This window comes from Barbus barbus, assembly GCF_936440315.1.
Source record: "Barbus barbus genome assembly, chromosome: 49".
NCBI lineage: Eukaryota > Metazoa > Chordata > Actinopteri > Cypriniformes > Cyprinidae > Barbus > Barbus barbus.
Genome location: NC_136727.1, coordinates 5,571,315 through 5,584,825, shown reverse-complemented (window position 1 = coordinate 5,584,825; position 13,511 = coordinate 5,571,315). Strand labels below are relative to the sequence as shown.

General features: G+C 37.6%; 1 pseudogene across 1 annotated transcript; it reads left to right on the top strand.

Annotated features, from left to right (window-relative positions):
• The first annotated feature begins 992 nt into the window (after positions 1–992).
• On the top strand, positions 993–1,974 carry LOC306867557 (gamma-crystallin S-like; annotated as a pseudogene). The gene is made up of 3 exons: positions 993–1,115; positions 1,385–1,627; positions 1,702–1,974. The product of its transcript is annotated as a gamma-crystallin S-like (transcript).
• The last annotated feature ends 11,537 nt before the right edge of the window (positions 1,975–13,511 follow it).

Here is a 13,511-nt window from a genome sequence, read left to right as displayed (position 1 = left end):
CAGCAAATTAATGAGTAGAAGTAATTGGTCTAGCCTATATTTTAATGCTGTATCCTAATGGTTAACATTAGGCTGTGGAGCTCATATGTGGGTGATTAATGTTACAGGAAGACCGGTATTAAAATTATAAGTTAGTATAAATCGCAAGCTCCGAACTACTTACTTGAGAAACAGCTGTAGAAAATAGACCCAGATATCCTAACATTTTCTCCTTAACTTAACAAAGACATTCTTTCCACAACTGGAAAATGGATCTCCATATTATTGTACACAAATAATTAGGGATGCATGATATTGGATTTTTGCCAATATCCGATATGCCGATATTTTTCGAATCATTTGGACTAGTTTACTGATGTCCTTGCTACATTTCTGGACCTGGGAACATTTCAGTTGTATTGCTGTCTATGCAGTGAGAGCTCTCGGATTTCATCAAAAATATCTTCATTTGTGTTCCGAAGATGAATGAAGGTCTTTCGGGTTTGGAACGACATGAGGGTGAGTAATTAATGACAGAATTTTCATTTTTGGGTGAACTATCCCTTTAAGCAAATAAATAAGAAAAATTAACTCTTTGTGTGTTTTTTGGGCAGAAGTAGATCACACTGACCCCATATAAGCTCATCTGATCCCTGAAATTTGGCAGAGGTTTTTTTCTTGCAGCCAGGAATGAGCCAGTGCAGGTTTGCACATTTGCAAGTGTATACACACATGTTTGTGTGTTAATATTACAGGCTATTGTGTATCCTGGAATTTCAGTACTTTGCATACAGGAAGTTGGTTATCCACTTCTTTGGACCAATCATTTTTAATACGAGTGTGTGTGGAGGTGTGTGCGTACCCAACACAGCTGAATAAACACACATCCAAACAGGCCCATGCGCTCAGTGCCATCTCTATACCCCGTAATCCACCTCTCTTTTTCTAGAAAGCACTGACTCAATTTTTGGATCTGGTTTTCATGACAAAGCGAATGTTCTCTTTACAGAGAGATGTCTGGGTATAAAAGAGCCGGAGTGGGATGGGCATGAACCAGCACAGCTCCACAACTCTACCCCCTCCACAGGCGCCGCCACCAGCCGAACCTCTGCAGAATGGGCCGGGTGAGTACGAAGGTGATCAGGACACTCTGCTCTGATTATTGATCATTTATTGGCTGGCATTTTTGATTGATTAGTGATAGATAGAACCATTTTGAAATGGTTAGACATACAAGATTGTGTTTAATTTATATATTTTTTTATTTGTAATTATAATTTTACATTATTTTTAGATTTTAAGACATAATATAATTTTTTTTTTAACAATATTGTGATGCAACCAGAGGTAGTTATTAAAATAATATCGGAGTATGAAATAAAATTCCACCGTCTCCTTTATACAGATAATTTTCTACGAGGACAAGAACTTCCAGGGCCGTCGATACGAGTGCGACAACGACTGTTCGGACTTCCATACCTACCTGAACCGATGTAACTCCATCCGCGTGGAGAGTGGGGCCTGGGTGGTCTACGAGAGACCCAACTTCATGGGCTACCAGTATGTTCTGACCCGGGGCGAGTATCCAGATTACCAGCGCTGGATGGGTCTGAACGACCACCTCTGCTCCTGCAAGATGGTCCACTTCGTAAGTTGCCCACATGCAGTCAAAACATTATGTAGTGCATATTTGATATTCAATAGATGTTCTTTCCACTCCAGGTAAGCGGTTCTGAGTACAAGATCCAACTCTACGACAAGGGAGATTTCGTGGGCCAGGTGTACGAGACCACCGAGGATTGTCCATCCGTGGTGGACCGCTTTCGGACACGTGAGATCCACTCCTGTAAGGTGCTAGGCGGGATCTGGATCTTCTACGAGCACCCAAACTACAGGGGGCGCCAGTACTTACTGGAGAAGGGGGAGTACCGTAAACCCGTGGACTGGGGCGTTGTCTGTCCCACGGTTCTGTCCTTCAAACGCCTGACGGAGTGATGTCTGACTTGTAAATCCATCCATCTGGAGTCCTCCTTTACCGCCAAAACACCCAACCACAACAGCACTGACACACCTGTGCTGAGTCAATAAATGTGTGGTTGCAAATGAAACTGTTGTCTCTTTTTGCAAACGTGATCACTAGACCTTTTGACTTTGGAAACTATATACATTCTATAGATCTTATAACTGAATAAAACAGACAGATGATTGTACCGCTAGAGGTATTTGCCATACCAAGTGTTAAAAGGGATAGTTCACCCAAAAATGAAAATTGTCATTAATTACTCACCCTCATGTCGTTCCAAACCTGTAAGACTTTTGTTCATCTTCAGAACAGAAATTAAGATATTTTTAATGAAATCCAAGAGCTTTTTGACCCTGCACAGACAACAACAACTACCACGTTCAAGGACAACGGAGGAGAAGAAACTGTTGAATAAAGTCATTATTTTTCTTTTCTTTGTGCACAAAAAGTATTTTCGTACCTTCATAAAATTACGGTTGAACCACGGATCTCACACGGACTATTTTAACTATTTTTAACTATGTCCTTACTGCCTTTCTGGGCCTTGAATGTTTTAGTTGTGTTGCTGTCTATGCAGGGTCAGAAAGCTCTCAGATTTGGATTTGGAATGACATGAACTGTCCCTTGTCCAAAATTCATCACCCTTCATCATAAGCAGGTGGAGTTTATGAGGTTTATGAACAAAATATATATTAATCGGTCCAAAAATAACATTTGACACCATCAGTTTAGTCGTTTAATCTAGTGCTGTCAAATGATTAATCGCATCCAAAATAAAAGTTTTTGTTTACATAATATATGTGTGTACTGTGTATATTTATTATGTATATATAAATACACACACAGGCATGTATATATTTAAGAAAAATGTTACATTTATAAATTAAATATATTTATATATCATTTATATGCATATAAATATATGTAATACATATACAACATAAATATAATACATGTAAATATTTTCAAACTATATGCTGTATTTGTGTGTCTATATATACATAATAAATATACAAAGTACACACATATATTATGTAAACAAAAACGTTTATTTTGGATGTTATTAATCACGATTAATCATTTGACAGTACTAGTGTAAACATAATAGTCAACTTAGCATATGCCAAGGATAATGTGACGGCTAAATGCAGGAACTAATAGCCTAAAAGATGCTTATTTAACTTACTAACCAACATCCATAAGTATCAGAACAAAACAACCATGTCATATTCATCAACAGTTGAGTCATCATCATTTTGGCCATTTGTCTGTAAAAATTAATGATTCCTTTTTTTTAAAATAATCTTTCTGTTGTTTTTAAACTCCACAGGAGCAGAAATGAACATCTGATGAAGATTCTCATGTCAATAAGTTCGAAAGGTTTGATACTTTTTTTTCTCACATATCTTCTCTTCTTGTTTCTCTTTTGTGTGTGTCTGTGTGCGTGCGCGTGCGTGCGTGCGTGCGCGCGTGTGTGTACGTGTACCTACTTAACCATATTTTGGGGACAAATTTGTACCCAAAAGTGAGGTAAACCTGACAAAATCTCCCTTTGGGGACGTCCTCATTTGTAAAACGGGTTTAAAAATAAACTAAACAAACTTTATTTGAAATTGTAAAAATGCACAAAGTCTCCTGTGAGGGCTAAGTTTAGGTGTAGGGTTGGTGTAGGGCAATAGCACACACAGTTTGTTCAGTATAAAAACCATTACGCCTATGGAATGTCCCCATTTAGATAGCTAAGTAAACGTGTGTGTGTGTGTGTGTGTGTGTGTGTTAGCGCCACTTTCCATTCTGCAGTATTCACACTTCTGTGGAATGTAAATTAAATTACATGAACATTTCAAAGCTTCATTAGACAGATGATCTTATAGATAGGCTAAACCCGTTAATTAAAGTTTTTTAAACCAATATCCACACTTTTGTTAATATTGGGTCTAACTATGATTTATAAAACATCAACAACAGCAGTTTTGACACTGATATTGTTTAATTATTAATCTTACTGAATAGGTTAGCACAAATTTGTTTTCTATCTGTATGTATGTACTTTTAATATTGCACAGTTTTATTAGGAAAACGTTTTATTCTGTATTACAGACTCTGTTGGTTAAAATTAAAATTCACAGGGGCTGATTTTTTATTAATTTTGGAGAGTCAAGCTGCAGAAGCACCCAGACATCTATACATAGATGCCTCATTAGCAACTGTTTCTATGGGCCGCTGACGTCATTCACCATAGTAACCAATGAAAATGCGAAGATGCCACAACAATCCTGCAAGCGCCGATGGTCTGCGAACCTATATTGCGGTGAATGATGTCGAGTTGACCGTTCCAAGATGGCGGACGCATCCACGTGCTTGGAGCGGACAAATGGGGCATCTATACATATCTATGGGATAAAATACTAGTGTTATTAGAAGTGCACTGCTAACCTGGACATGGCTGACAGAGTTCAGTGCTATTCAAAAGTTGAGTTTGGTTGGTGATGGGATTGTTCAGCACACCGCTGTAGGAATCATCTCGATCTCCAGAGGCAGTCTTGGAATATCTCATTACCATCAGGAAAAGTGATGACCTGCATAAACATTTCAGCTATACAAATGAACTGTTGAGCCAAAGAATCCACAGTATGTGATCATCTGTCAGTATTTCAGCTCGTCCAGTGTGTAGAGTGACTGAATCTCCCTCCATCACTGATACGTCTCCGCTCCACCTGTCTGAGGACCAAACACACCTGGAGAACATTCAAGAAAGGATTCAGTTATTAAGGTATTTCAGTTTTGTGCTCAACAAATGCTGATCTTTATTACTTCTTGACACTGATATGCAGAAGGGATTTTTAATTTATTTTTTTTCTTCTGCTTTTCACTCAATAATAACTCAATTACCATTAGACAAAAAATGCTAAATATTAATTATTATTGTTATTATGAAGTCTATTAATACCAATACTGAGTATTTTTTTTAATGTAAATTTAATATCTGGTAAGTTGCTTGTAGTATTAATGACAGCTAATAATAATGAACAGCTATAATTATTAATTATGATTAACCTAAAGAAAAATAAGTAATTTTTATGTCATAAGCTCATAGGTTGTACAGGAAATTTACGCCATTCTTTTATGGACTTCAAAATATCAGATTATTGTATTTTTATTTTTATTTCATTCTTATTTACAAAATAATAAAATGTACTATAAATAATAATAATATGTGACCCTGGAGCACAAAACCAGTCTTAAGTCGCTGGGGTATACTTAACAATAGCCAAAAATACATGGGTCAAAATTATACATTTTTCTTTTATGCCAAAAATCATTAGGATATTAAGTAAAGATTATGTTCCATGAAGATATTTTGTAAATTTCCTACCATAAATATATCAAAACTTCATTTTTGATTAGTAATAAGCATTGCTAAGAACTTAATTTAAAGGTGATTTTCTCAATATTTTGATTTTTTTGCACCCTCAGATTCCAGATTTTCAAATAGTTGTATCTCGGCCAAATCTTGTCCTATCCTAACAAACATTAAATCAACGGAGAGCTTTTTTATTCAGCTTTCAGATGATGTATGAGTATCAATTTTAAAAAAATTGACCCTAATTACTGGTTTTGTGGTCCGGGGTCATATATATATACTTACAAAAATAAGGCATAAAAATTTACCCACTAACAGCCAAATGTTCAAGACAAAAACAGATGTGTAAGCCATATTCTTCCACAGTTGGATGACCCTCGTTTTGGTAGTTTTCCGTGAAAATGATTTGATTCTTGATCATATAATAATAGAGGTGTAGATGTTCTTGATACTATAATAATTGAGATGTAGATGTGCAGAGGTAGATCTGAGCACCACTGCTGGTAAATCTGAAGGCAGGAAGACAGGGGCGTCTCTGCGGCCAGTTTATTGGTGTTAACCAACGAAACATGTTATAACACTACATTCAAGACTTCTCATTTCACTTTAACAGGACTATTTATGTTGATCTTTCATCATTTCCTCTTTCAGCATTCTTGACAGAACCACCCACAGTCAGGGTCTTTAAGATGGGTCTTTGTTCCTACAAGATGATCCACCTCGTAAGTTGTGCACATGCACGCGAAACACAGTGACGTCTGACCTGTAAATCCATCCATCTGCAGTCCTCCTTAACATCCAAACCGCCCAACCACAACAGCACTGACACATCTGTGCTGAAGCAATAATTGTGTGGTTGCAAATGAAACCGTTCTGCCCTCTAGTAGGCAGGTAGCATTTGTGTGGTCTTTCCAAAGAACGCCTAAAGGTATAAATATGAAAGACACTGATGCATTTAAAGTGAACTTTTAATTCATTTAGAAAAATATTTATATAAATCAGTCCTATGAAGTCCTAATTTAAAATTGACACTATCAAATATCCTATATGGGTTTAAATCTCTTAGTCAGCTTATTCTATGCTTCTCCTTATTGCTCAATAAGTGTTGCGCAGTAAGAAACATGGATGTTGCTGTACACATCTTGTTCTTTTTTCATTTTCATGGACATGATATACCAAGACTTAGCCTATTTAATTTTTATAATTTATTAATGCATTTGTTAATTGGAGTTTCAGTCTAATCTTTTTAACAGCATTTGATCATTTGCCTTATTTGTGAAAGATTAATTAATACTTTTCAACGGGGATAATGTGACGGCTAAATAAAACATTTAAAGTTATGTATAGGCTATTTGCTTTTCATTTTTATCTTTGGCACATATTATTCAATAAAAAAATCAATAACTAAGCCTTAAAGATACTTACTTACCGACCAACATCCTCAAGTATACCAACAAAACAACCATGTTCATCAACAGCTGAAAGTCGAACTAAAATTGCTAAAAATTGATTGATTAAAAATAGATTTCTGTTATTAATCGCTGCAGGAAGGCAATCTGGACACCTCTGAGGATGATTTATGTTAAGAAGTTCAAAAGATTTGAACTTTTCTCACTTCTCATACTAATTTTTCACCCTCTTTTGTGTGTGTGTGTGTGTGTGTGTGTGTGTGTTAGCCACAGTTTTCATTCTGTAGTATTCACATTTCTGTGCTCTTGTGCCTTTTATGAAATCGTGTAAAATTACACGAACATCATATTTCCAAGCTTCGTTCATTATGACAGATAATCTTATAGATGCAACCGATAATCAAAGTTTTCTTTAAAACACATTTTAAGCTTAATCAGTTGTTGGTTGTTAAGCAGCAGTTTTGACTGTAATTATTTATTTTGCATTCATACTGCATTGGTCAAGCACAACTGTTTTCTAGCTTTATGCGTTTTTAATATTCCACAATTTTAATGGGAAAAAAGGCCAGGAGAGCACAACTTAAGCACATTAGTTTGGTGGAAGAAATAAGAGTTTAGCAAAGCTTTATGAGCATTATCACACAGAAATTTTTTCTGCATGCTTTTTAGTTTTTCAGAAGAACGTAACTTTTTTTCTCTAGGTCTAAATAAGTTTGAAAACAGATGACAGTCTTCCGGTACAGTTTTTCTTATCACATATGGCTCAAAATAGAATGTCATTTATATATTAATATTCTTCAGTATTTGGATGACCAATGTTTTGGCAGTTTTCTATGATCGTAATAACGCAGGTGAGGGATATAGATGTACAAATGCTACTGCTTTTTAATTCTGAATACAGAGGCATCGCTGAGATTTCTGGACCTCAGATTTATTTAATTCTATATGGGGGTCATATAGGTGCTAACCGAGTGTGGGTTTTTATAACGTTACTTTCAAGACGATTTCTCCTTTCACTCTGACTGAACTATTAATGTTGCTCTTTCACCATCATTTCCTCTTTTAGCATTCCCAACAGAAACACCTACATTGTCTTCAGAGTGTTTATAGGCTACAGTAATTATTTTTATGTTTAGACTTTTAACTATACCCTTTCTTAAAGTAATATTTCACCCAAAATTGAAACTTTTGTCTATTTATTCAATGACTGATTAATTGAGTTCCAGATTAACGACGTCACATAAATAATGTAATTTACATTCAAATAATGCATATTTTAATAATGTTCGTTTAAATATGAATCCTTGTGCACTTTTTATATTGCACAATTATTGTAAAAAAGGCTAAGACCAAGAAAACAGAACTTATTAGTTTAGAGGAAGAAATAATAGTTTAGCAAAGCTTTATAAGCTTTATCACACTGAAAGTTTTTCTGCATGTTTTTTTTTTAAAGATTGTCAGAAGAACAAAGAAACTGATGAAAAATTAAATGTGTTCAGCTCTACTGGATCAGATGTCATAAACCACTATGGCAACAGTAGCCACGCCCACCACAGCAGAGATGGCCAATCGAATCACAGCTTCAGTAAAACCGCAACAGTGGAATTGATCTGAAGATTTTAAAATAAGTTTTATTAAGAATTTGCATTCATTATTTTTGAAAATGACATTAATATCCAAATACCTGCACATGTCTGGCAGAGTTGACTGATGTCCAGATGTGTGGTCTTGCTGCTGATGGGGTTGTTATCCTGATGTTCCACCTCCAGAGGTAGAGAGAGACTGATGCTGAGATCAGACACACTGATGCTGGACAATAAACTGTTTCCTTTGTACCAGGAGAGAGTCACATGACTCACATTCAACACGGAACACAACAATGAACAATTCTGCTGTGATGATCCTGATGATGAGGATGAAGAATGACATTGTGAAGAGCCTCTGATAATGAGAGGTATAGGCAGAGGAGCTGGAAAACGAGAGTTTCATTTAAACTTTTTAAGATTCAGTTTGAGTTTATCACAATGTTTAGAGGGTAAAAGCACTTAACCTTATGATAATTATAAAAAATATTCTAAATAATTGAAGATCTATAAACAGTGGATGTGACCTTGATTTTTTAGGAGAGGCAGAACAGGAATTGGTGAAAATATTAAATTCAAGCACTTACCAAAGACAGTAACTTTAATAATACAGCCAATGTCTTTACAAGTCTGATGAACCGTAGTGCATACAGTCAAATCAAGTCAATATTATTTGTATAGCGCTTTTAACAATGCAAATTGTGTCTGTAGCGGCTTTCCAGTAAATCACTGCCGTTGGTAATATAAGTGAGCAAGTTCTAGGACGCGTACAGAGTCCATGCAAGCGGAAATAGATGCAAACAAATGTCTTTATTTATGCTCGAATAAAGAATATTTCAAATCAACTTGCTGGGAATGTTTCTTGTTTCCCAATATGTACAATCAAAGTCCATATCTTGAAGACACAACATAAGATTATAGTCCCTCTTGCACGCTACTCTGCCGTGCAGTCAAAAACTGTGTGCTTCCCAATTACCAACACACACACCTGGTTCTTACACCTGTGCTACAATTATACTGTGCCATCGTGCCACCCAGTGGCCAAGTAAAACTTTACAATGAATGGCTCCAACACACCAGCCCCTTAATTGCTTATGGCATGATGACATAATTACACATTTATACAAAATGGAGTCTTACATACCAATTCACAATTTGTACCAAAGGTATATAAAAACCAGTAAATTCAAATATTAGACTACTGTATACCCTATTTAATCTGTTCCTTCTAACAGGAGGCAAAGCTTATTAACTGGACGTTCCAAAGTGTTACATTTTGGTTCGAACTTTTACTGAACGAACTAAACCTTTGTTGTCTGGGTAAGTCTCCACAACTCTTCCAAGAAGCCATGAGCCACGTGGTGCTGTTGGATCAGCAATAATCACGATGTCTCCAAGATTAAGATTTCCAGTTCCATTTTTGTTGCTCTTGCAACAAGGGTAGGTATTCACGTACCCACATTTTCCAGAAGAGATCCGCAATATATTGCACTTGTCTCCATCTCCTTTTGGCATACAAATCAGACCTTTCAAACAAACCGGGCGGCAATACAGGATTTCCTTTCATAAGCAGAAGGTGATTTGGTGTAAGAGCTTCCAAATCATTAAGATCATTGGATAGCTTAGAGATGGGTCGATCATTCAAAATTGCTTCTGCTTCACACAATACAGTTTGCAGTGCTTCGTCATCCAGTGTTTGTTGTCGAAGGACTGTACATAGAATCTATCTCACCATTCGAATAATACGCTCCCATATTCCTCTGTAATGAGAGCTTGAAGGTGGATTAAAATTCCAATGAACTCCCTTCTGCAATAAGTCTCTTTGAATCTTTTCATTATTTAATGCAATGATTGCCTCTCTTAGCTCCCGCTCAGCACCAATGAAATTCGTCCCATTATCAGATCTCATGCGAGAGACCTGTCCACGACGACAGACAAACCTACTCAAGGCATTGATGCATGAGTCCGTATCGAGTAAGTATGCCATTTCCAAATGGACAGCTCTACTTGCCATACAAGTAAAAATTACTCCATAGCGTTTCACTTTACTCCGTCCCCTTTTTACTTCGATGGGGCCAAAAAAATCCACTCCTACATTAGTAAACTGTGGTAAATCAGGGGTGATCCTTTCCACTGGAAGATCTGCCATCTTCTGTTCAACCAATTATCCCTTATAACGTCTACAGATAACACACTTGATTGTTGACAAATGATTTTTCTTGCAACAGAGTTGGCCTTTGTAATCCAGTACTTGCACCGGAGTTTTCTGCCACCATGACCCAACTGTTCATGAATGTCTCGAAGTATGAGATGTGACACATGCTGATCCTTCGATAACAAGATGGGATGTTTCCTTTCATTTGGCATAGCTGACTTACCAAGTCTTCCTCCAATTAGCAGCAGTCCTTCATGCAAATCAGGATCCAAACTATAGACAGAACTGTTTCTTTTAACATCAATACTTCCATCCTTGAGTTCAACAATTTCCTCTTGAAATTGTTCCTGTTGGCTGAAACGAATGATGCTAATCTCAGCCTTATACAGATCCTCCACAGTCAAACTTTGTCTGCCCAGAGATGCTTTAAATTCCTGTAATTTTGCATTTACACTGTCAAACTGCTCCAAAGACAACTCCTTTCGTTTACGACCCAGCTCCAATAGAAATTTCCACAGTTTCAAAACCCAGGCAACTGCAACTTTCAGACGTTTCCACTCTGAGAAGTAATGGAGAAGTTGACTTGTGACATTTTGTCCATTCTGCAAGACCACAGCATTTACCTTTAACTCCTTTTTGACTTCTGGGTCATCATCAGTCAAAGTCAAATCACTTGTGGGGAACTGTATATCATTCAGCTTCCAGAGAAAACTGGGACCATCGATCCATCGCTTATTGCTCAGAAAATATTTCACTTTCAACCCACGAGATGCATCATCTGCAGGATTTTCTTTATTGGGTATATCTCTCCACTGTTGAGGTTGCGTTGCGTCTCTTATGCAAGACACTCTATTAGCGACAAATGTATGAACCCGTTTGTCCTCATTCTTAATGTAATTGAGGACAGTTGTGCAATCAGTCCAAAAGGCCGAATCAAAGTGATGTAAACAAGCATGAGTGGGCAGTCCAAAATCCATGGGTTTAAAACATGGAACTCTGCAACATTGTCCAACTCGATAATCCAATGGTTCCATTGCTTCTGGAGGACTGATGGTATAGTATCATCCCAGCCCAAAGTCTGTCTGCACAACTCCTGTAAAAGTATTTTAGCAGGCAGAACAAGCGGAGCAATAAAACCCAAAGGATCATAGATAGAGCTTACCACAGATAGAATGCCTCACCTTGTGCAAGGTTGATTTTTCAAGGAAATCTTGAATTGAAAGGTGTCAGCTTCCACACTCCAATGAAGACCTAAAGCTCTTTCAACAGGCAACTTGTCACGATCCAGATCAAACTGCTGTATATCCTTGGCTTGTTTTTCCTCAGAGACTGACTGCAACACCTTGTGACTATTGCTGATCCACTTTGCCAAATGGAAACCTCCTTTCTGACACAGAGAGGTGAGATTTTGAACCATAGAGATGGCCACTTCCACTGATGGGACGCTCTTCAAACAATCATCCACATAGAAGTTATTGTTGACAGTTTCAATCACTTCTGATGGAAAGTCAGCTTCGTTGTCCTTTGCTGTTTGTTTCAAGGCGTAGCATGCACATCTTGGAGAAGACACGGCTCCAAAAAGATGAACTGTCATCCTGAACGTAATGGGCTCTTTAGTCGATTCTCCACCAGGCCACCACAAGAAACGAAGAAAGTCAACATCTTCCACAGCCACTTTAACTTGGTGGAACATTGTTTCAATATCCGCCATGAAGGCTACTGGTTCTTGCCTGAATTTCAGCAATACACCTAACAAAGAATTGGTAAGATTAGGGCCTTGCAACAATTGACTATTAAGTGATGTTCCTTTATACGTTGCTCCACAGTCGAACACAACTCTCAATGATCCCTTCTTGGGATGAAACACCCCGTGGTGAGGGATGTACCAAACTTTGCCATCCACACGATCAAGTTGGTGATCTGGTACCTTCTCAGCATTGCCTTTGTGTACAACATAAGAAAGAAATTGAGTATACGTCTCATGAAATTCTTGGTTTCTTTCCAGTTTCCTTTTCAGCCCATGCAATCGTTGCTTAGCAACACAGAGGTTGTCAGGTAGTGTGATGTCATCAATCTTGAATGGCAATCTTAGGCTGTAATGTCCATCCTGGAGCATGACTGTACTGTTCATTATGCTCATAAACCGAAGATCTTCACTTGACATTTCTCTTTCATCAGCAGTCCTTTCGCTGAAATCATGATTGAACTGATTGTTAAGCAGCTCTTCCAGTTTAACAGAAATTCTGTTAACAGTAACAGCAGAATGCCCAGATTCATTCTTGTGGTCACTGTTTCCCTCCACAGACCCATTGACAACCCATCCCAAATGGCAAATGGCCCATTACCATGACTGTTTATGATCTCATATGGTTCCATCACGTTAGCTGCATTAATTCCAATCAGTAAATCAACACCTGCTTGAATGTATGTTATCTTTACTTTGTCCAAGTATGACCACTTCGATAACTCCTCGAGTAATGATGTTCTCAGAGCTAACAGGCATCTTTTGCTGTGTGTAGACAGCAGGAAGTGGGAAGAAATGGTTGGTGTTTATACCACTGATTTCCAGTCCATCAATAACACTGCAGGACACAGACTGTTCCTGACCCATGGTGCGAAGAAGAATAATGTTCTGAACGAAAGGTTGCGGAACTTCCCGGGTCCAGAAAAGCATATGTTCGCATCACTTTAGCCTCTTTCACACAGAGATTCCAGAAAATACACAGGTAATGTGTTCCGGGAATCATCCCGGGATTGTTTGATTTTGGTTCATTCACACTGCCAGTGATTTTCCGGAATCTGTGCGTGCGTTCACACACAACCCGTAAAGATCCCGTAAAGACACGTGACATTTCATGTGACGTGTATAATGCGCTGCGCACCATTTCACTAAACTGGCAAACAATTTCAGCTTCAGCACGGATAGTGAGAAGCTCCCTGATCGCTGCTTCATTCCAGTTTACACATTTTTCGTTGTGTGAATGTTGATCTGCCTTCA